This window comes from Monodelphis domestica, chromosome 2 (assembly GCF_027887165.1).
Source record: "Monodelphis domestica isolate mMonDom1 chromosome 2, mMonDom1.pri, whole genome shotgun sequence".
Taxonomy (NCBI): domain Eukaryota; kingdom Metazoa; phylum Chordata; class Mammalia; order Didelphimorphia; family Didelphidae; genus Monodelphis; species Monodelphis domestica.
This window is the reverse complement of record NC_077228.1, coordinates 336,728,585-336,750,236: the sequence shown is the minus strand read 5'-3', so window position 1 is coordinate 336,750,236 and position 21,652 is coordinate 336,728,585. Positions and strand designations below refer to the sequence as shown.

General features: G+C 36.1%; 1 long non-coding RNA gene across 1 annotated transcript in view; it reads left to right on the top strand.

The window, feature by feature from the left end:
- LOC103099785 (uncharacterized) overlaps positions 1-21,375 on the top strand; it is a 51,667-nt gene extending 30,292 nt beyond the window's left edge. Inside the window, exons 3-4 of the long non-coding RNA XR_008916607.1 lie at positions 10,693-10,798; positions 18,538-21,375. This is a non-coding gene — a long non-coding RNA (uncharacterized LOC103099785). The remainder of the gene's footprint in view (positions 1-10,692; positions 10,799-18,537) is intronic.
- Positions 21,376-21,652: the final 277 nt, after the last annotated feature.

The following is a 21,652-nucleotide window of genomic DNA, read 5'->3' as shown; positions in this document are numbered from 1 at the left end:
TATTTCAACTCAGTTCAATAAATATTTATCAAGCCCTTGACACATGCCCCTGAAATATGATCATGGAGATATTCACTATGTACTAAGTAAACATATCATTTTTATATATGTAAATATATATATATATAATACTCAGATATATACATGTTACTTCCCTCACAAATCTGTGAGATACTTCATAAAAGAATGGCTTCTGAAACACTAAAATCTGGTATGTGGCAGAACAGGAATTTGGACCCATATTTCTTGACCCCAAGCTTCAAATTCTTTTCTACTAGACCCTGATGCTTCTCAGATACCAGCACCATCATTATCAGTGTCTCTGTCATCAAACAATAATTGTCTGAAAAGCAATTATTTCAGCCACTTGTGCAATAACCTCCCCAATATTTGAATGGAAAAGAACAATAGTAGGGCAACAACCTCTTCCAGAATCAGTTCTCTCTCTCTAACTGTTGCAATTGTCTTGTAACTGGTCTCCCTGATTCAGGTCTCTTTTCAATCCAATCTTTCTTTTACCTGGCTGCCAAGGAAATATTTTAAAAGTGTAGATGTGACCCCATTATCTTTCCCTGCTTCAGTGCCTTTTAATTGCCTTCAAAATGAAATGTAGAGCCTTCTAACATTTAATGCTCTCCAGAACTCATCCCTTTCTTAGTTTCTCATTATTCTTACACCTCATGTTTTGTCATGAACTCTGAGATCCCCTTATAGTGACTTGCAATCCATCTGAAATCTCTGTGTCTTTGTAATGGCTGCTCTATATGACTGCATACCCAGGCTCTTAGTTCCCTAGCTTCCTTCAAAATTCAATTCTAGTCTCAGTTTCTGCAGGAAAACCTTCCAGATTCTCCTCCTCCAGTTACGAGTGCTTCTCCCCCTGAGGGTACCCCGATTCTATTCTGTTTATGTCCAGTTTGTGCCTCATCATTTTCATGCTGTCTTTCTTAGTAGAATATATGCTCCTTGAAGGCAGAGTCTGCTTTTTGTCTTTTTATTTTTTTCTGAATTAGCCTAATTTAAATAATTAGCTACCAACTAATTTCTGACTAACTGATAGCCTTGTTCCTGGCACATACATAGTAAGTGCTTAATAAATGCTTTCTTGACTGACTGATCTTCAGGATAAGATGAAGGTGACAAGAACAATAATTGCAATGTTAACTCAGATTTACATAACACTTAAAAACTGACAAAATCTTTTCCTCTGAGCAATGCTGTAAGGTAGGCCCATACTGTGAAATCTGGCACTGTCTGTGTTTACGTGGTGTTTTTTTCCTCCTCCTTTTGTGCTTCTCAGGGACTTATCACACTTGAAAACCATGCAAATATGTCAACTTTGAGAGCTTCAAATTTTGAAGTCCATTAAGTTCTCTAATACCAGGATAAGTTTGTGTGTCATAGCCGTGGGCATGTGACAACTGTCATGTTTTATTGCATTGTGGTGGAAAATCCTCTGATAATTGTTAGCAGATGGAAATTTGGCTCAATGCATCTCTCTGTACAGAAGAACAAAACCTCCATCCTAACTTTTGTAGATTGTGCTCCTCCCACATATCCTCATTATCAAGAAGAAAAAGCAAAACTGATGATGGATGGACTTCATGAAGACCTCAAAGAAGCCCACAAAAATTTGAGATTAAGAAATCTCCAGCATGTTTTGAACAGAATTTAATTGATCAAGTCAGGGATTAACTGGAAGCAGATCTGATGGCATCTGAAATTCCATAGCTGAATTCTTCTTTGACTACTCCTGGAGAATGGGAGAGGTTCTGTAGCATTGAAGAGAGACAAATTGTGTTCTAATTTTCAGAGCATGGAAGACGGTAATATTTTTACACCCCTTTATAGATCGTATAATCGTAGAGCCAGAGCTCTAATTTAACCAGATGAGGGAACTGACTTTATCAAACAAAGATTATATCAGAGGGAGTATTTAAACTCATATTCTCTAAATTTAGAGACAATTATTTTCCTAAAATGTGTGATTTGGAGTCATTTATTGAGTATTTAAACAGAAGCCTTTCATTACGATCCAACGTGGACTAATTAAGAATAAGCTATAATAGACGAACTTCATTTTATTTTATTTTTTTATTGGGTTATCAGATTGTGAAAGAGCATGAACATATGCCTGGATATCCTAAAGGTACTTTGTCTTTTTTGATATCCTAGTACACAAGGTATGGAAATGTAAGCTGAATCATAGTACCTTTAAGTGCACCTAGAAACTGTTGACTGACTGGACCTAGAGAGTATTGTCTAGTAGATATCATTCTCAAGAGAAGTCTCCAATGCCTCTGCCTAAAATCTTTATTCAACATTTTGGATGAAGAAATAAAATGTATGTACATTACAGAAACACAATTCAGAGCTAGAAGGGACCTGAGAGGTCTAGCCCTTTTATTTTACACATAATGAAACTGAGGCTCAAGGAGGTTAAATAATTTACCCAAAGTCACATAGGTTATCAATATGAGCATCTGAAGTTTGGTCCTCTGACTCCAGAGCAGTATTCTTTCCATTGTCCAACAGTGTGTAGATGACACAAACTTAATAGGATAGTTAGTATGTCATCTGGAAGACTGGGGTTCCACAATTTCACAGGGTAGAACATTGGGATGAATCTCAAAAAATAGCATATAATAGGGATAAATGTAAAGTCTTCACTTAAATTAAAAAAAAAAAAGCTATGCCAGGAAACTAGAGGTTTCTAGTGGAAAAAGCATGATATGGCAAATAATTAAAAAAGCTAACTCTCTCTTAGGCTACACTAATAGTGAGCTTGTTGCCAGATTGAAAGACACCAGAGTCCTATGTTCTCTCCCCTCATCATATTGCGTTTGGAGCTCTGAGGCCAGTTCTGGGCACCACATTTTAGGAAAGATTGACAAGTCATACTATACTCGTGGGAGGGTGACAAGTATAATGAGGCAGCTTGGAACTCTTTCTTAAAAGTATCAACTGAGGTAAATGGAAATATTTGGCCCAGAAGAGAAGGTTCATGGGGAAGGGGCAAGGGGCGGTAGGATAGAATAACAATCTTCAAATATTTAAAGGTTATTCATACCAGAGGGGTTGGACGTGTTCTTGACATTAGAAGGCAAAACAAGGACAAATGGATTTCAACTTAACATTATCACCCAATTCTCAAACTACTTCTGAACAATTAGAACTATCCAAAAGTAATAAAGGGAAATAATGAGTTCTCCATTAATTCAATTCAAACAAAGTACTTTCTATTTTCTACTGCATAGGGATCTAAAGACTGAAAGATAAAATGAAAAGTAATCCTCACCATTTAGGAATTTATATTCTATAGGAGAGATACATTTAAATACTTAAATAAGTATAAATTGAGATCAGGAGTCACTAATTTGTACATAAGGATCCCTGCAAGTTAACATCTTGACTTATTTTTGAAATATATTAACTAGGCTTTGTTTTATTTTTATTTATTTTGTTAAGTACTTCCCAAATAAGAGAGCCAGATGGTGCAATGCTGGACCTGGAGTTAGGAAGACTCATCTTCCTGAGTTCAAATCTGGCCTCAGACATTTATTAGCTGTGTAACCATGGACAAGTCACTTAACTCTGCTTGCCTCAGTTTCCTCATTTTTAAAATGAGCGGGAGAAGGAAATGGCAAACCACTTCAGTATTTATCAAGAAAATTCCAATTTCATGAAGAGTCAGATATGACTGAAAAATTACTGAACAACCAACAATGCTTCACATACTTCTCCCTTGTCCCTACCTCCCACACTCAGAACTTCACACAGTGCCTGGCAAATAGTAAGCACTTAACAGATGTTTTTTCATTCATTTTTCATTTAGTTTACAAAGTTAAAATTCTAACACATGTCCTTATACAGTGACTCCAGTAGATTTATGCCTAAAATAGCTACACACCCTTTGTTTTCCATTTTTATTATGCTGCATGCCCCCAGTTCATCTACTGCAAATGTGGGAATGAGAAAAATGCAAAATTATTTTCTTTATTACATTCATCATTTCACTCATCTATCACAATATATTACTCATATATTGTCTTAAAAAATAAAAAAGAGGGGAAGTTTTTGTACCCCAAGGGAAGCTTGTACTTTTGATATGGAGAGCGGGAAAGAGAGGAGAACCCCCTTCTCAAAGTGGGTTTCAGGGGAGACAGCACATGTAACGGGTTGGCTCAGAGAGAGGAGAGGGGGTTTGAAGATTTCCCCCCTTCTGCCTTCCCTCCTTAGCTAAAGCTGCTCTCCCCAATTCACTCTTGTCCCTCTTGTCCCCCCTCCACTACTCAAGACCAAAAGGTCTCCCCTTGATCTGTTCACTCACACTCAGCTTGGGAAACAGATAACTTTTAATGTTAACTCAATCAGATAATACAAAAGGAATAATGAGCAGGGAAGAATGGGAAAAGGAAAGTGGGGAGAAGGGGTCCCTGTCTCTATCTAAACCCTTTCCCCATCCTCCTCCAGTTTAGGGGGAACTCAGGCCTTGGCAGCCTGAGCCCCCTGAGAGAAAGTCAAGCTGACTCACCCCTGGGCAACAGGAGCTGAGGTAAAGTCTGTTCAGGTTTCTCTTCAGAAAGTCCCTTCAATTGCAAAGTGTTGGGAGGAGAGATTTCCAGTCACCAGCAGGAAAAGTGGATAACCCTCAGGAGAAAGTCTTTTTCCCACCTTCTTCCTTTGAAGTCTCAAGCCTGAGAGACCCTCACTGCTCTTCTGACAGTTTTCTCTCCTCTGTAATTCACTCCTGGGACCCTTCCCTGGTCGAGGTGATCAATTTCACATATTCTTCAGTCTGGCACTTTTCCCCTAGTGCCAGCATCTATCACAATATCTCAACATAACTTGACTTGTATCACAATATAAATGGACTTGGTTTCGACACAAAACAAAGACAAATGGGTGAAAAATCATAGAAAGGCATATTTCAAATTAGCCATTCCCAAATTGGTGGCCATCTACTTCCAATTCTTTATTCTCACAAAAAATGTTTTTATGAAATTTTTGATCTACATGTGCATTTTCTTTTTACCAATGGCTTTCTTTGGGATGTAAGCTCTGTAATGAAATCTGTGGTTCAAAGGATTTGGGAATTTTCATCACTTTATGTGCATAATTTCAAATTACTTTCTGCATTGCTTATACTAATTTAGGGCTTCAATAACAATTATTAGTATTCCTGTCCTTCCACAAGACCTCTTGAAATGATTATTCCCATCTTGTTTTGATTTGCTTTTCTCTTATTATTAGTGATTTCAAGCATTCTTTTATAAATCAAAGATTTACAGTTCTCCTTTTGAGAACTGTTTGTTCCTATGTTTTGACCTATCTGCTCTGAAGTGGTTTTGATCTATTAGGGAATGGATTCTAGACATATATTTCTGTTAATTATCTATATATCTTGGACACCAAACCCTTGTCCTAAATATTTGATACAAAGATTTTTCTTTGTAGTCAACCTACTTTTCTTCTCAAGCTAATTTTAGTACTTTTGTTTGTGGAAAAGTTTTTCAATATTGTGTAATCAAAATTAAATTTCTTAATTTTTGGAATTGTTTCTACCTTTTGCATATGTATTCATCTCCTACATATAACTGTGCAAGATATATAATCTGCTTCTCCTCTATTAAAAAAATAGTATGGACCATAGTATTCAAGTTAACAAGTTACCAGGTACTGATTGTGATAAGTGTTTTTCAGGTCACTTGTTCTTCTTGAATTTTTTGGAGACTATGTTAAAATTATTGATATAAATCTAATTTCTACCAGATTTCTTTTGATTCTTTCCAGAAATCTTTGTTTTACCTAAGTAATTAGGAAAATAATTTTTATTTTTTCCTAAATAATTAGTGTTTTCAGGTTAATTGAACACAGTAATTGAGTTTCATTACTTCATGTTCTCTTTTGTTTAGTCTGTTCCACTGATCTACTTTTTTCCTTTTAAAACAATAACAAATGGTTTTGTTCATTCCTGCTTCATAATGTAGTTTGAGGTTTATAAATAATATTCCCTTTTGTTTAATGCTTTTCTTGTTATTTCTCTTGATATTCTATTTTTCCCTTCAAATAAACTTTATTGGTATTTTTATTGAGTTCTGTAAAGTACTCCTTTGGCATTTTAATTGCTATAGCACTGAACTCATAAATTAACTTTGATTGTAGCATTATTTTTATTATTTGGCATGGCCCAGACATGAACACTGAATATTCCTCCAGCTCTTTGTTTTCTATTCAAAGTCTACTTTGTAATTAAATCTCTACAAGTATTAAGTGTGCTTTGGTAGAGAGTCTAAAATATTTTATATGCTTTATAGATATTTTGAGTGACTTTTGGTCTTATATACAGATATATAGGCTTTTGTGGGAAATTTTTTGGAGCCTGAAACTATGCTAAAATGATCAATTATCTCAATTAGTTTCAACAATCAATTTATTTTTGATATGTTACATGTCTATATTCCAATGTGACCCAAATTGTTTTTTAAATATTTTATATGACTTTTATGGAGAAATAATTGCTACTCAGGGCTTTTGATCTTGGAGTATGTTACCTGTTGTTTATTGAAAATATTTCCTGTCTGACTTGGTATTACATTTTTGAGTATTGTTAAAGTAACAGTATTTTAAATTGTTATTTGTCCTTGCTTTAAATTGACAACTGCTCTTTCCTATCCTTACCCAAATTTTTTTCCAGTGGAAGTATCATTTCTGGACTTCAATCAATCAATAAATTAAAATTATTTATTAAATGGTTGCTATGTGCTGGGAACGAAAAGTAAAGGAACATTACTTTCAGTAAATAAGAAGAAATTGAATTGAAATTGCAAGCCAAAATTAAAAGCAAAACTATTCACCATATCGAGGAACTTTTATCTAAGTTATATCTTTCTTCCTGCAGTTTTCTTTGTTCCTAGTGTTATTTTTATATTGATAACAGGATAACATTAGTTAAAATACATTAACTCGGTGTTCAAAGAATAATAATCTGTGTGACCTCTGGCATGTCACTTAACTCCGCTAAGCTTATTTTTTCTTTTGTAACATTCTGGCAGGGATGTTATCAGGCTCAAATAGATAATGGTTATAAAGCACATTGCAAAACTTAAAATATATTCATGCCAATTACCATTATCAATATCATTATCGTCATCATTATTATCCAACACTTCACTCCATGAGCCTTCTACTATATTTCTGCTGAGCTCAAGCAATGTTTATTATTGAGTGGTCCACCTATGTGCTGGTAAATGTTTAAACAACCTAACTGGGGAGGGAGGGAATGAATGTATATACTTTTAAAGTTTAATTTGCATAATTAGTACTTTTAAAATTCTATACATTCAACAAGCCAAGAAATCAGTACCAGTTTCAATTTCTGAGATATAAAATCACATGTTGAAAATTTAAAAATTGGCTTGAGTTAGTTAAAGCTGACTTTGGGTATAGGATCTAGAATATGGGTCAACGAATCACTGTGTAAAAACCATTCGTAGCTCAGAAGCTGTACAAAAAGAAGTAGAAGGACCAGACTTGGTTCAAGATTCCTAATTTATAGAGTAATTGGTCTAGACAATCAAGATAATTGCCTCTAACTCTAAAGCTCCATACCTGTTGAGTAGTATGAATAAAACACTGATTTTTTTGAAAGTCTGGAAGAAAAGTAAAATAGCTAAAAGTTTCCTTCTTGCTCCTTTCCCAGAAAAAGTCAACTTCAAAATCCGAGATTGGGCTCATGATGTTCTCTGAAAGTACAAAAAAAAATCTTCCTTTTAGCCAATCCTTAGATGTGGGAATTTGCAAATTTAGGGGTTTCCTTTGGAAAACACTTTGCCCAATGTGGTTTTAAATATCAAAATTAAATAGTACTGACACTCATTAGTTGGACTGTTGATTGAACTTTTATTTTTATTCCTTTTCTTCCTTTGTGTTTGGTGACTTGTGGTCCTCCTCTATTCTTTATATATTTGGAAACTGGTTGTCACCCTCTCAGTATTTTACTTAGGATTTTTGCTTCTAAATTTGTTTAACTTTTACTCCCAGTATTTTTTTACTGGATGTTCTTCAGTCTTAATAATAATGTTCTTAATAAGTGGGCTCCATCTAAGAGGTTATATATGTTTATTATCATGCTTGTTTTGTTAAACCCTTACCTTCCATCTTAGAATCAATACGATGTATTCATTTGAAGGCGGAAGAGTAGTACAAGCTAGACAATAGGGGTTAAGTGACTTGCCCAGGGTCTCACAGTTAGGAAGTGTCTGAGACTAGATATAAAATCAGGACTTCCCATCTCCTAGCTTGGCTCTCAATCCACTGAGCTACCTAGCTGCCCCTGATATGCTACTTCAAAAAACAACAACAAAAAAAAAAAACAAAACAACCTTCTCATTGATGACATCATTACCCTGTAGTGAATTATAAACTGTATGTCTTCAGAAAAAAAAAAAGATGCAATCCAAGGTAAGAGAAGATCTAGGAGACTTGTTCTCAATGAGGCCATTTACAATATGAAGCCATTGAAAACAGGTGTAAGTCTAACTGATATACTTGGTTTAAATATATTGGAGATATTATGGCTAATTTAATTGGGATTACAGATTAAGAAAATTTGGCCCAGGAAATAAAAATATCCAAGTTTTCTATAAGACAAAAAAAAAGTCTCATAATATTTCTTTTGCTATAATATCTGAAGGAATGCATTTGTTTGAATAAACAAATTTTGTATTAAGAAGGGGAAAATGTTATCACTATCAGCATATAGTTAAGTTTAGAGGTGAAAAGGGGGAAACAAAAATATTATTTGGTGACTATGATACTACTCTTTTTTTCTCTTTAATGATTTAGTGTTTGGTGAGAGAGTTCACTAATGTTTGACTTCCTGTGCAAAGAAGAATTCTTAGTTTTTGGCATAATCTCCTATAAAGTGACATATATATGGCAGAGGCAAGAATGAGTCCAAGAATCCAGTTCATAGGAAGAAGAAAATACTTTTGCCTGTTGAGTTTTGGGTTTGTTTCTATATGCATGTATTATTTATGTGTAAATTTGTAGACATGAGACAGCTGGGGTTGTTTGGTTTTCCAAAGAACTTGGAATAGGGTGAAGAATCTTTATGTGCTCAAGAGTAGAATTTTTTCCTGTGCAAATGACTGGATGTGCTGGGACTTTGTCATTCTAAAAGAGTAGAATTTTAAGCTCTTGGATTTTAGCTAAAAGGGATATTAGATCCCACACTTCTTCTTAGTGGCCATTGATCATGGCCACCCAAAGCAATCAGCCAGCAATGCCTAGCAGATATTATATAATATTCCTAGACATTAGGCAGAAATTACATGCCATCAGAGACTGCATGCCCCATGAGACCTTTGGGCAGTAAGCCTAGTAGGAGTAGTGTGATAGATAACATAATTAGGAGGCATTGATTATCATGTAGCATTAGAGGAATAGGTTGCCAGACATGTGAGTACTCTGGTCACACTTAACCTCCATGAGTGTCCTGCTCCATGTATATTTCCTGTTTTTCCACTCTCCAAAGTGATGGTACTTGTATATATAGGCAAGTATGTCTCAAGTATTTAATAATAACTACCATTTATATATCACCTACTATTATTATGTGTCAGGCACTAGGCTAAGTGCTTTCCAAATATTATCATTTGATATTATGCCTTTTCACTAACTGCTTTTGGATGATTATTTGGTGGGGGTACATTGATTAGGGTATTGAATTGAATCAAGTCCATGGAGAACCTTTGACCTGTGATAGTCTTATCTGGGATCTGGGAGCATGATACAATTTGGAAGATGTTGTCATGTGTTATTCCTTGGACAAATGAATTCTATAAATATAATCTTTCTCTATATATTAGTGTGTTTTTTTTCCAAGTGTTTCTTGCTACAAACACTACTGAAAAGGAGGATTAATGGGGGAAAGGGGAAATTTTCAGGGAAGACTAGTGACTCTGGTAACAAAGGCTTCCAAGTCCTTTCCAGGTCTTCTTTCCTCATTTGGTGGCCCCCCACCCCCACTACCCAGCTTTCACCTGTGGCTCTAAGAAACTGTAGCATGCATAGTGGCTATGCCCGAGTAAATTGCCTTGGCAGGCAGGCAAAATCAGGTTGAGGGAAATTGATAGACTTCAAACCTGTCAGGGAACTAGGGGTGTGTTGATGTGTTACTTATCAAGACTTCTTTTGGGAGAATGGGTGAATGAGAACAAGTTGTTCCAACAACCATGAAGGTAGTGGAAAAGGGTGCTCTGGAGCTCTTCAAGCTTGGTTTGATATTGAAGAAGTGAAGGTCATCCAATGAGTCCTGAGTCATTTTGACTTTTGGCTTGAACCTGAACTTTGATAACTCTGGAAGAGAGACTCAGGCATCTCTGTCTCACTAAAATTCAATTATGTAAGACTCAGAAGACATCACCATCAATCTCATTTTGGTTCTTTTCAAGTTCAGAGGACAACCACCAAGGGAAATGGAATTTTTGCTAGTTGTGGGGGTTTTAATTTCTAATGGGTAGAAGAAAACATTTTAAAGAATATGATCTCCCACATTAACTTGCAAGATAGGAGGGGGTGAGGAGTATGGACTGACAAGAAAATGCAAAATGAAGCTTGTATTTAAAAATACTTGTGCATGATTTAAGCTATCTGCAATTTAATTTCTTGACTTGATTTGATTCGCAGGCAGGCAGACAGGCTGAAATGAGGAAGAAGTTCCCAATTCAGACTGTTCAAGCATCTGGCATTCACTGAAGACTGGTATTTTTCACATGCAAATATACAGAGACAGGTTAGTCATGCTCGTTGTGTACTTTTATAATTGGGAACCACTGCTAACAAGAAACCTAGAATGCCATCCAGGACACATGTTTATGATTATGGGTGTTTAGTTGGGTAACTTAAATGCAATTATGTAAACAGCTCAACACAGAAAGAACATACAGAACCAAACCTTTTGAATTTATAACCAATGCTTTCAAGTCACATCCTACTTTTGTGGGGCTAGGGAGGCAGTACGAGTAAAGCTTTAGAAGTCTAATGTTTTCCTTTGGTATAAGATCTTTAGGAATATTCAGTGCTTGCTTTTGAGAACAGATAACTAGCTTCTTCTAATCTACTATGATGAAAAAAATATACAATCTTTTAGATAATTCTATAGGACCATAACTTGTAAGACAGAATGAAGGAGGGTGGGCTGAGGAAGGAATTGAAAGATAAAATTTTATTTTGAAAACTGCACACTTAACTTTTGGTAGATGTCTTCTTAACTTGATTTGCAAGCAGACTGAAGGCAATGAAAGATCATCTTGTTACTATCCTTATTCATTTGTCAATATTTTTGGTAAATAATGACAAATGTCAAGGCACATAGTTCTCAGGAGAGAGAGAGAGAGAGAGAGAGAGAGAGAGAGAGAGAGAGAGAGAGAGAGAGAGAGAGAGAGAGAGAGAGAGAGAACATACTTCTTTATAATTTGAATTCAAATGATCTTTCTTGAGCATAACTCACAACAGTGCTATGACCTTCCTAGCTTTTATTCCCCTCTTTCCACCTTCCCATACCCACTTTTTTGGGATTTATCACAAAGTCAGACATAACTCTTTCTCACCTGGCTACAATTCTCTGGAATCCTCCATCATGCCACCAAGAATATCATTACTGGGAATCTCATTATCCCGAAAGACTGAATCAGCTTTGATACTCACACCTCATCAGTCCCCCTTGTCTACCTGGAGGGTGGAATGATAAACTCCTTCCCAAACCTTCATTTCAGAATGGTGCCAGGGAAGCTATCTGTTCATTTCTTACCCTTCTATACTCCTTTAGATTTCTTCATCATGTCCCGTCCCTCCTTTTCAGCTTCCTTTTGTATTATCTTCCCCATTAGATTGTTTACTCTTTGAGGGTAGAAACTGTCTTTCTTTTTTTTTTTTTTAATTTGTATCTCTACCATAATATATGCAACATAGGGGATGTTTAATACATTTTTTAACTGAGGGTCTGAACTGTTGGTGTTACATTTGCCATTGAGTATAGCATCTACAGAATGCCATTTTCTGACCTCTAACTCTATTATGTCACCTAGTCTCCATTTTTATTTGTCCACTCACTCTCATTTAGGCCACCCTTCCTGGCCACACTTTCCTAGATGGGTCATTCTCAATTAGAATGTAAACTTCTTGAGTATAGGAATTGCTATACTTGAATATATGTTTGCCCAAGCAATTGGCTGGTCTAGTACTTGCCAAAAGGCATTTGATGACTTCATTTAGGAGGTTTCTGTAGAGTCGTTGGTTAAATGGAGTATATATAATCAATACAAGACTACATGAGATGACCCAATTTTCTCAAAGATTCTGGGGAAAAAGGAATAAATGTAATAATTATTAACCAACTGAATTAGTATAACTTTTTAATAAGTCTTCCTTTCCTGCCTCCATTCTCTTTCCTTCTCAAAGCTTTTTGCAGTACTCTGGCCACAGCAACTTCTCTTAAATGTAGCTCTAATCATGATTTTTCTTTGCTCAAGGGTGCTTTAGTGCTGCTCAAAGAAAGTTCCATTCCTGCCCTGGCTTGAAGGATTCTCTATAGCTTGTTATGTGATTCTAGGACTAGAAAAGAATTTAGAGGTCTTCTAGTCCAACTCTGAGGCTTAGAGAGTTCAAAGGACTTGTTCAGGGTCACAAAGCTAGGATTTGAGCATAAGTCCTCTGACTTACACCAAGCATTCTTTCCACTGCACTGTTACTTCCCTATTTTTCTAATGGGTAGTGTGCTAAGCCTAAAGTCATTAAAAATTGAGTTCAGTCTCACCTTTGATACTTTCTGGCTGTGTGACCCTGAGTGAGTCACTAAACCATTATCTGCCTAAGTTTCCTAAATTTCAAAATGCAGATAATAATAGCATTTACCTTCCAGTGTTATAGTGAAGATCCAATGAGATAATAATTGCAAATCCCTCCCTTCTTCTCTCTTCTCCCTCTTTCTTCTTTCTTCTCCCCCTTGCTCCCTCCTTCTTTTCCTCCCTCCTTCCTCTCCTTCCTTCCTTACCTCCTTTATTTCATGTTATTTTCCTCTGTCATACAATGGATAGAGTATCAGGTCTGGAGTCAGGAAGACTCATCTCTCTCAGTTTAAATCTGGCTTCAGACACTTATAAGCTATATGACCCTGGGCATGTCACTTAACCCTCTATTTGCCTCAGTTCCTCATTTGTAAAATGAGCGGGAGAAGAAATGGCAAACCACTTAAGTATCTCTGTCAAGAAAATCCCAAATGGATTCACAATATGACTGAAAATTACTGAACAACATAGCTATACTGGCCAAATCTCTATTCCCTGAATATGAACTGTGCTCTCATGTCTTTATACCTTTGCCTAGGCTGTCTTCTATGTCTGGAATGTGATTCCTCTTCATCTTCCCTGGCTGAACTACTATATCTATATTATATCTTTAAGGCAAGAATTAAATGCTCCTTGCTTCTCCATGGTTGGCCACAATAACTTTCTACTCAGGCCACAAATTTATTTTATGATTCTCTAATGCTCTTTTTAAAGACATATAGTATTATACATCATAATCACGAGAATGTTCAGAACAGATGCAGCATGACAGGAGCAGAACCTGGAGAATTACAATTTATACGATGATAACAACATTGTGAAGAACAATTTCAAAGACTGGTTAATGTCATGATAAAACATGAATCTGGAAGACTGAAGAGGAAAAATGGCACCTTCTCTTTCCTGAAAAGGGAAAGACTTAAGATGAAGAATGAAATTTACATTTGGACATCAACAAATATATGGATTTATTTTCCTTGGTTACATATATACATTATGGGAATTTTATTTTTGTTTCATTTTAATTGTCCAATAGTAGAGCAGTGGGAGGGAGAGATAATAGATGCTTAATAAATAAAATAAAATTTCAAGTATTCTATATCATAGACGCCTATATTGATGTCCAGTCTCTTGTTATATCATAAATTCCTTAAGACCGGGTACCTCATCTCAATTCTGTTTCTCCCTCAGCACCTGGCATAGAGCTCCATCCATTATAGACGCTCAATACATGCTTCTGGTTGCTGTACTTTATCCAGATATCTTCATGTTTGAATACAGATGGAGATTAGGGATATATCATGAACTAAAGTAGAAAGTATTGGCCAGGATAGCAATCTGGAGAGGATATTGCTAGGGAAAGGAGAAATGCCAAATTCTTTTGGATAATTTGGTGGATTTGAGTTACCCCTGTGTAGAAGGGCAAACCAATGATTATTCTTTTAGAGTCCCTCCAGCAGCCTGTAGTAAATTGCCTTTGTTATGCCCTGGGGCCCTTGAAGCTCTGCCTAGTGGTGGGCTGACAACATGGGAATTTGCCCAGTCTGTCTGGTGGAATTAGTCCAGCCTTGTGGAAAGGGATCAGAGGGGAAAGAATCTGTAATGCTATTATTCTTACTGCTAAAATAAAAAAATATTGACTGTGCCATGGGAGAGGTGAGAAATATTAAATGTTAAAAGTTGAAAGTCTATATAAAATTGGCTGGAAATCATAGTAATCCTGGGCAGAGGGAAATTACAAAGCAACTGATTTAAGTGATATCACAGATGGGCTTTTCATTTTAGTATTTATTAAGTTTTTAAGATATAAAATATTAATTTTCCCATCTTCTATGGTGTTATGAAAATAGCACCATAGATTTTGAGTCAGAGGTTCTGAGTTTGAAACCCAGACTCAGACACTCTCAGCCTCTGTGGCTATGGGCACATCTTTTAAGCTCTCTGAATTTCAGTCTCCTCATCTATTAAATGAAGAAGGTTAGACCTCTAAGGTCCCTTATATAAAATGAGGATAAAAATAGTACCTACCCCCAGGGTTGTTGTGAAGATCTAAAGACATAATGAATGTAAAACATTTAGCACAGTGCTTGGTGCTGGTTGTTCAGTTGTTTTCCAGTTAGGTTCATCCTTTTGTGATCCTATTTGGGGTTTCTTGGCAAAGATACTGGAGTGGTTTGCCATTTCCTTCTCCAGTTCATTTTACAGATGAGGAACTGAGGCAAAAAGGATTAAGTGATTTGCCCAGGATCATACAGCTAATAAGTGTCTGAGGCTGGATTTGAATTCAGGAAGATGAGACTTCCTGAATCTAGATCTAATACTCTACCCACTGTACCACCTAACTACCTAGAACTTGGTACTTAGTAAATATTATATTACTGTTATTATTATCATTATGGCTTTAAATCTATAATCCTATGGTTCAACTATTATAAATGAATACTGGGATTTCCTGAGTAAAGGTAGGTTCTGAACAAAGGACTGTTATTGCAACACTGGGGAGATTTCCTTCCTTAAAACTTGCAGGACACTTTAGGCTTTTGCTTTATATTCTTTTCTACATGTTATTAATTATGTAGTTCTTGCATATGTGTCATACAGTGTAAGTTCCATGAGGGCAGAGACCATGTGCCAATCATTCCTGTATCTCCAATTCCATCACTACCCCTCTTCCCCAGGACAGAAAACATATTGATAGTCATTAGTCAAAGAGGGTTCTTCTTGGTTAATCAAATGCCAACATAAATGACTGGATACACAATGAACATACACACACACATGTATGTATGTATGGAACACAATGAACCAAGAACTGAAAATTTCAGACTCATACTCAGCCAAGACAGATCAAAGTACTCTGTAAATAATTGAAGGTGGTGAGGCTTAGTGAAAAGAGTATCAGACTGTCAGATGACTCATTATTTTCTCTGCTACTTACTCTATATAACCTTGGCATACTATTTAACATATCTTGGCCTCAATGTCTTTATATTCTTGCCTTATATGTTGTGGAAAGAGTTTCTTCTGAGGCATACATTGGATCTCCTCCTCCTCCTCCTTCTCCTCTTCCTCCTCCTTTTAGCTAGTTTTCAAATAGCCCCTTTGGATGACTCTAATTTTTAGGAAGCTTTCTTTTATCTCAGGCCAAAATTTCCTATTTTATAACTTCCATTCATTAACTTTAGGTTTCCTCTCTTGGCCAAGAAGGTTTATCTAGCAACTCCTACAGATATAGTCCTTCAAATATTTAAAAGACCGAAATTCTCCCTGAATCTTCTCTTCTCTAGGAAAAGCATCCCCATTTCTCGCAACCATTTTTCATATGGAGTGAATTCAAAGTACTTCACTATCCTGTTTTTTCCTTCTCAGGAAAGTACCCAGCTTTATAAAGACATCCTCACTTTGGGCTCCTGGAACTGAAAACAATACTTTAGATACTATATGAACAGGGCTGATTACAAAAGATCTACCACATCCATATGCTGCAAACTAAACTTTTCTTAATATATTCTGAGATTGCATTAGGTTTATTTTTAGCTATCCTATCACACTGTTGATACATGTTAAACATGAAATCCACTAAAGCCCCTGTTCTTTGTCAGATAAACTGCTATCTGATTGGTCTCCCTACCTTGCAGTTGAGAAGTTCAATTTTTGAAGCCAAGTGTAAGACTTTACAATTATTCTTAATACAGTTTGTCAAATGTTCTGAATCCTGACTCCCATCCAAGTTTTGGAAACCCGTTCTTCCAGCTTTATGTCACCTATTTTGGTAAGTTTGCCATCTCTGCCTTCATTCATATTGTGGTACAGGGCAGGGCAGCTAGGAGGCAGAGTGGATAGAATTCTGGTCCTGAACTCAGGAAGACCTGATTTCAAATCCAGCCACAGATACATACTAGCTGTGTGACCCAGCAAAAGTCACTTAACCCTATTTGCTTCAATTTCCTCAACTATAAAATAAGCTGGAGAAGGAAATGGTAAACCACTCCAGTATCTTTGCCAAGAAAACCCCAAATGGAGTCATAGTCATTCAATCACAACTTAAAAAACTGATTGAATAGCAACATGGTACAGGGTAGGATCATATTCCTGGAGAACTCTAGTGATGACTTCCATTTAAGTTGAAATTGAGCCATTAATGACTAGTTTGCATAGCCAGCTATTCAACAATTACTATTCCTCTAAATTTGCTATCATCTAGCCCATGTGTTTACACCTTTTCCATATCATAATAAACTTTGTCAAATGTTTCACTAAAATATAGGTAAATCTTTTTTTTAAACCCCTACCTTATGTTTGTTAATTGTCATTAAGTCTTAATTCCAAGGCAGAAGAATGGTAGGGGCTAAGCAGGTGGGGTTAAATGACTTGCCCAAGGTCACGCAGCTATGAAGTGTCTGGGGCCAGATTTAAACCCAGGACCTCCCACGTCTCAATCCACTGAAACACCCAGATGCCCTTTTTCTGTGTTCTTTTGGTACTCAGATCATCTGAGGTAGGTGATTCATAGAGTGTAGACCAGTGCTCTCGTAACTATCTTGTTCCATATATTGGGTAGGAGTAGGGGCTTAAACTGACTCTTAATGGTTGCAGTTTGAATATTTGCAAGTGGATAAATCCTACAAATTTCAGGACTTGATTTGCTGTTTTGGTTATTATCTTGACTTAGAAAGTGATGGAGAAAATATTAATAATGTAGAGTAAACCTGAAAATGTGTCATTGGTACATTTCTCTCTCTGGACATCTGACTGGTAAACATTCACCAGTACCTGGATCAGCTCCCAATTCACTTTTTTTTTTTTGAGAAATTTCTTCACAGACCAAAAACCATCCTCTTTAGCAGAGAAAACACAAGCAAATATGAGTTGATAATTGGCTTTCCTTCATTGCCTGGTATAATCTCCCCTGAGCAAGTGATCCCTTGATTCTTCTTTTTTCCCCAATATAGTTTTTTTAAAAATGGACCTTTTTTTGTTGACCTTAACTTTCCTCGCTAAACTCCATTCATTCTGAGTTATATAGAATTAAAATATCTCAGAGTTGTCAAAGGGTCTCAGAGTCCAGAAAGTGTGAAGGATAATTAACCTACAGTCCATGAACTTTAAATTCATACATTCAGACAATTCTGAGGGACTTATGAGAAAGAATGCTATCCATAGCCAGAGAAAGAACTGTGGAAACAGAAGTCCAGAAGAAAAACATAGTCATGTAGTTTGATAGAGGTATGATTAGGGTTTTGATGTTAAAAGATCACTCTACTGCAAATATGAATGATGTGGAAATAGGTTTTGAACAAAGATATATGTAGAGCCCAGTGGAACTGCTTGTCAGCTCTGGGAGGGGGAAGGAAAGAGTGGTGCGGGGTGAGGGGAGACCATGAATCATGTAACCATGGAAAAATATTCTAAATAAAAAAATTCAAATATGCACACATTCATATATATATATACACACACACATATCTACATCTATATATATCTACTGATAATTGAATTTCAGTCTAATTTGTTTTCTTTTAAATTTTGTACATTTTATTTTATGGATTTTAGAACATGATTCTAAGAAGGGGTTCATAGGTTTTATGAGATTACCTGAGTGGTCCATAACATTGGAAAGGTTAATAACTTTTGATTGAGTTTAATCTGTAGTTAAAGAAGAATCTCCTCTATAATATCCTGACAGGAGATCTCATTGAACCTCTGAAGAAGTACAGTGACACTGGGGCAAGGTGAATCATTTCCCTTTTGGAGAGAACTGCATCACTACAGGATAAGGTTTCCATAAGGCAACCTTAACTTGGTGAGTCTTAGCATCCTTTCCCCTCTTGCACACTGTTTTTTTTTTTTATAAAGGAAATCCATATGCAAAGATGGAGGCAAAAAATGGGGAGGTATGTTCAGAGGATGGAAAAATAGATAATTCAATTTTTATTGAAAAAAAGGAATAATATTAAAGAGAAATACTGTGAGATAAGGCTAGAAAGGTAGGTTAGGGTCATATCGTAAAGGACCTTCAGTTTGGACCTAAAGAATCTAGATTTTATCTGGGAGTCAATGAAGAGTTTTGAAGGGCTCTAGATATGTTTGTATTTATGTCTTAGAAAGATTATTGTTGTTCAGTTATTCAATGATGTCTGATTTTATGTGATACCATGGACATTTTCATGGGACTTTTTCTGGACTGGTTTGCCATTTCCTTCTCCAGTGTGTCCCTGGTTTATAGGTGAGAAACTGAGGCAAATAGAGATTAAGTGATTTGCCCAGGATTACACAGCTATTAAGTGTCTGAGGCTGCATTTGAACTGGACCCTTTCCAACTTTGGGCCCAGTGCATTGTCTCTCTGTCCTCCTTTAAAAGATTATTCTGGTCTAAATTCTGAAAACAGTCAAGAAAAAAGAGACTAGAGACAGAGAGAGAGATAAAGAGACTCTCTTAAAAGGTACATTACTAGCATGATACATAGATTCCTCAAATCCCAAGTTTGCAGCTGAGAATGAAATGCAGATTGTAATTAATTACATTTGCTGATCTCTGGACACCATGTGGATCCTCTCTAAACTAATGCCAAACAGTACTATTCCTTCCTTGAAAGAAAAGATAATGTTCCAGAAAATAATGGCACAGTAGGTCACCCAGAATAATTCAGATGCCTTTCTTTCTCTGAAAGATGGGGGGTACCCACTTGACCTTATAAAGCTTGTTTATTAGATTGTGGCTTTTATGGTATTAAAATAATTCCTCAAATAGGCTACCAAGCTTCCCATGGAGAGTGGTTATTATCAGAAAATAAATAGCTTCAAGTTATGGCTCTGCATATTTATAAATACCCCCCAAGAAAATGTCCCCAAAGGAAAAGTGATGCTCTTAAAAATTAGTTGAAAAATGACCTTTTATTTAGCTCTCTCTCAAATGGAGGGAATACAATATATAAAAATTTTTTTACAGTTTCTCCATTCTGTTCATCTTCCCCTCTCTTGAAAAAAAATTCAAAAACAAAAATAAAAGACTGTACCATGCACCATCTATATGAATGTGTGGGAGAGAAGACAGACTTCACAAAATAATGAATTGGAGCACTTAACCAGTTTTGTCAGGGATAAATTTGATAGTTAAAACAATCTTAGAGGTCATGAAAGATTATTTAAAAGGAAGTATTGGAGAGATACATATTTAACTTTGTTGCTCAAAACATTAGAAACAATTTAGAAATGCAAAGATTTGATTGTAAATTATATGGAGTGAGGCCAGTTCCACAAGTAAATATTAGATCAGAGATTTAGAGCAGGAAGTGACCACCTCAGGGGTCACCTAATCTAACTCCTTAATTTCATATCAATCAATCAACCAACAATCATTAAGCTCCTCTGATTTACCAGGAATTCTTCTAAGCTTGAGGGGCACAAATGCAAAAAAAAAAAAAAAAGAATGATTCCCCGTTTTTAAGAAACTAACATTTTACCTCTATGGATGAAGAATGTAAGGTCAAGGGAAGATTATAGATCTAATATAGGAAGGAACTTCTGAGACATATCCTTCAACCCCCTCATTTAAAATTTAAAAAATTATATCCTCCTATAATTACACATCAAAACAAATAACATTAAAATTTTTTTAAATTCCAATTGTCTCCTTTTCTCCCTCCCCTCCCTGAGATGATGAGCAATTTGAGCAATGTGACATAAATTTAACATGTGCAATCCATATTAGTAATTTTGTGGAAGAGAACTTGAATAAAAAATCTAAAAACAAAAACCCTAAACAAATGGAAAAAGAAAATTAAATATGGTTTATTTCAGTCTATGCTCAGACTCCATCAGATGGCATTTTTCATCATAAGTCCTTAGAAGCCTCATTTATAGGTGAGCAGGCTGAGGCTCAGGGAGATTAAATGACTTTTCCATAGTCACATAGGTAACAAATGATAGAGATGGGAATTGAACTCAGGTTCTCTGATTCCAAATGCAGCACATTTTCCTCTGTACCATGCTTCCAACCATGTTCAAAAATATATCCCAACCTTATGTTTTCATATCTCAGATGACACAGATAGTGATAAAGACTAGCTAGTCCAAAATCAAGAAGGCATATATTTTAATCACTTTTCTGTTTTATGTGTAGCTTCCTTCATTTTCCTTTCCAGGATGCTACATGTGGCCTTGTACACATAGTGATGTTGGATTTTTCCATTCTAATATGTTTCATTCTTTTCTGCTCTAAGGTAAGTGAATGTAATGAATGGAAAAGGCTACCAAAAGTAAGATTATTAAAAAAAAATAGAAAGAAAGAAAAAGGGTCTAAAGGTCAGACGAGTTACTGGTGGTCCAGGAACAGAAGTCCATATTGGAGTTTGCTGGAAGCTAATCTCAGGAAGGGTGCAGCCCCTACAATCGAAATGTGTGATATTGAAATCACTTTAAAAGACTGATATATATTAATTTAAGGTCACCAAGGAATTCAGCTATGTAATTCCTAAATGAAATACTCAAGTCAGCTGCCAATTTTTTTTTATGGTGTTTTAATTACAAATAGGAGGAAGAAAATATTAGAGAGAGAGAGAGAGAGAGAGAGAGAGAGAGAGAGAGAGAGAGAGAGAGAGAGAGAGAGAGAGGGAAAAGGGGAGAGAAGGAAAGAGGGCTTAAATACCCACTCTGCTCAGGCTGAGCCAAAGCTGGCCCAAGGCCCTGGATAGCCAAGGCAAGGAAAGAAATAGGTCTCTATCACTCACGTGACCAAACTGGAGAAAAATAGTCCATGGGCTCCTCCAACTCCAAGCACCAGCCTCCAACCAACTCTTTCC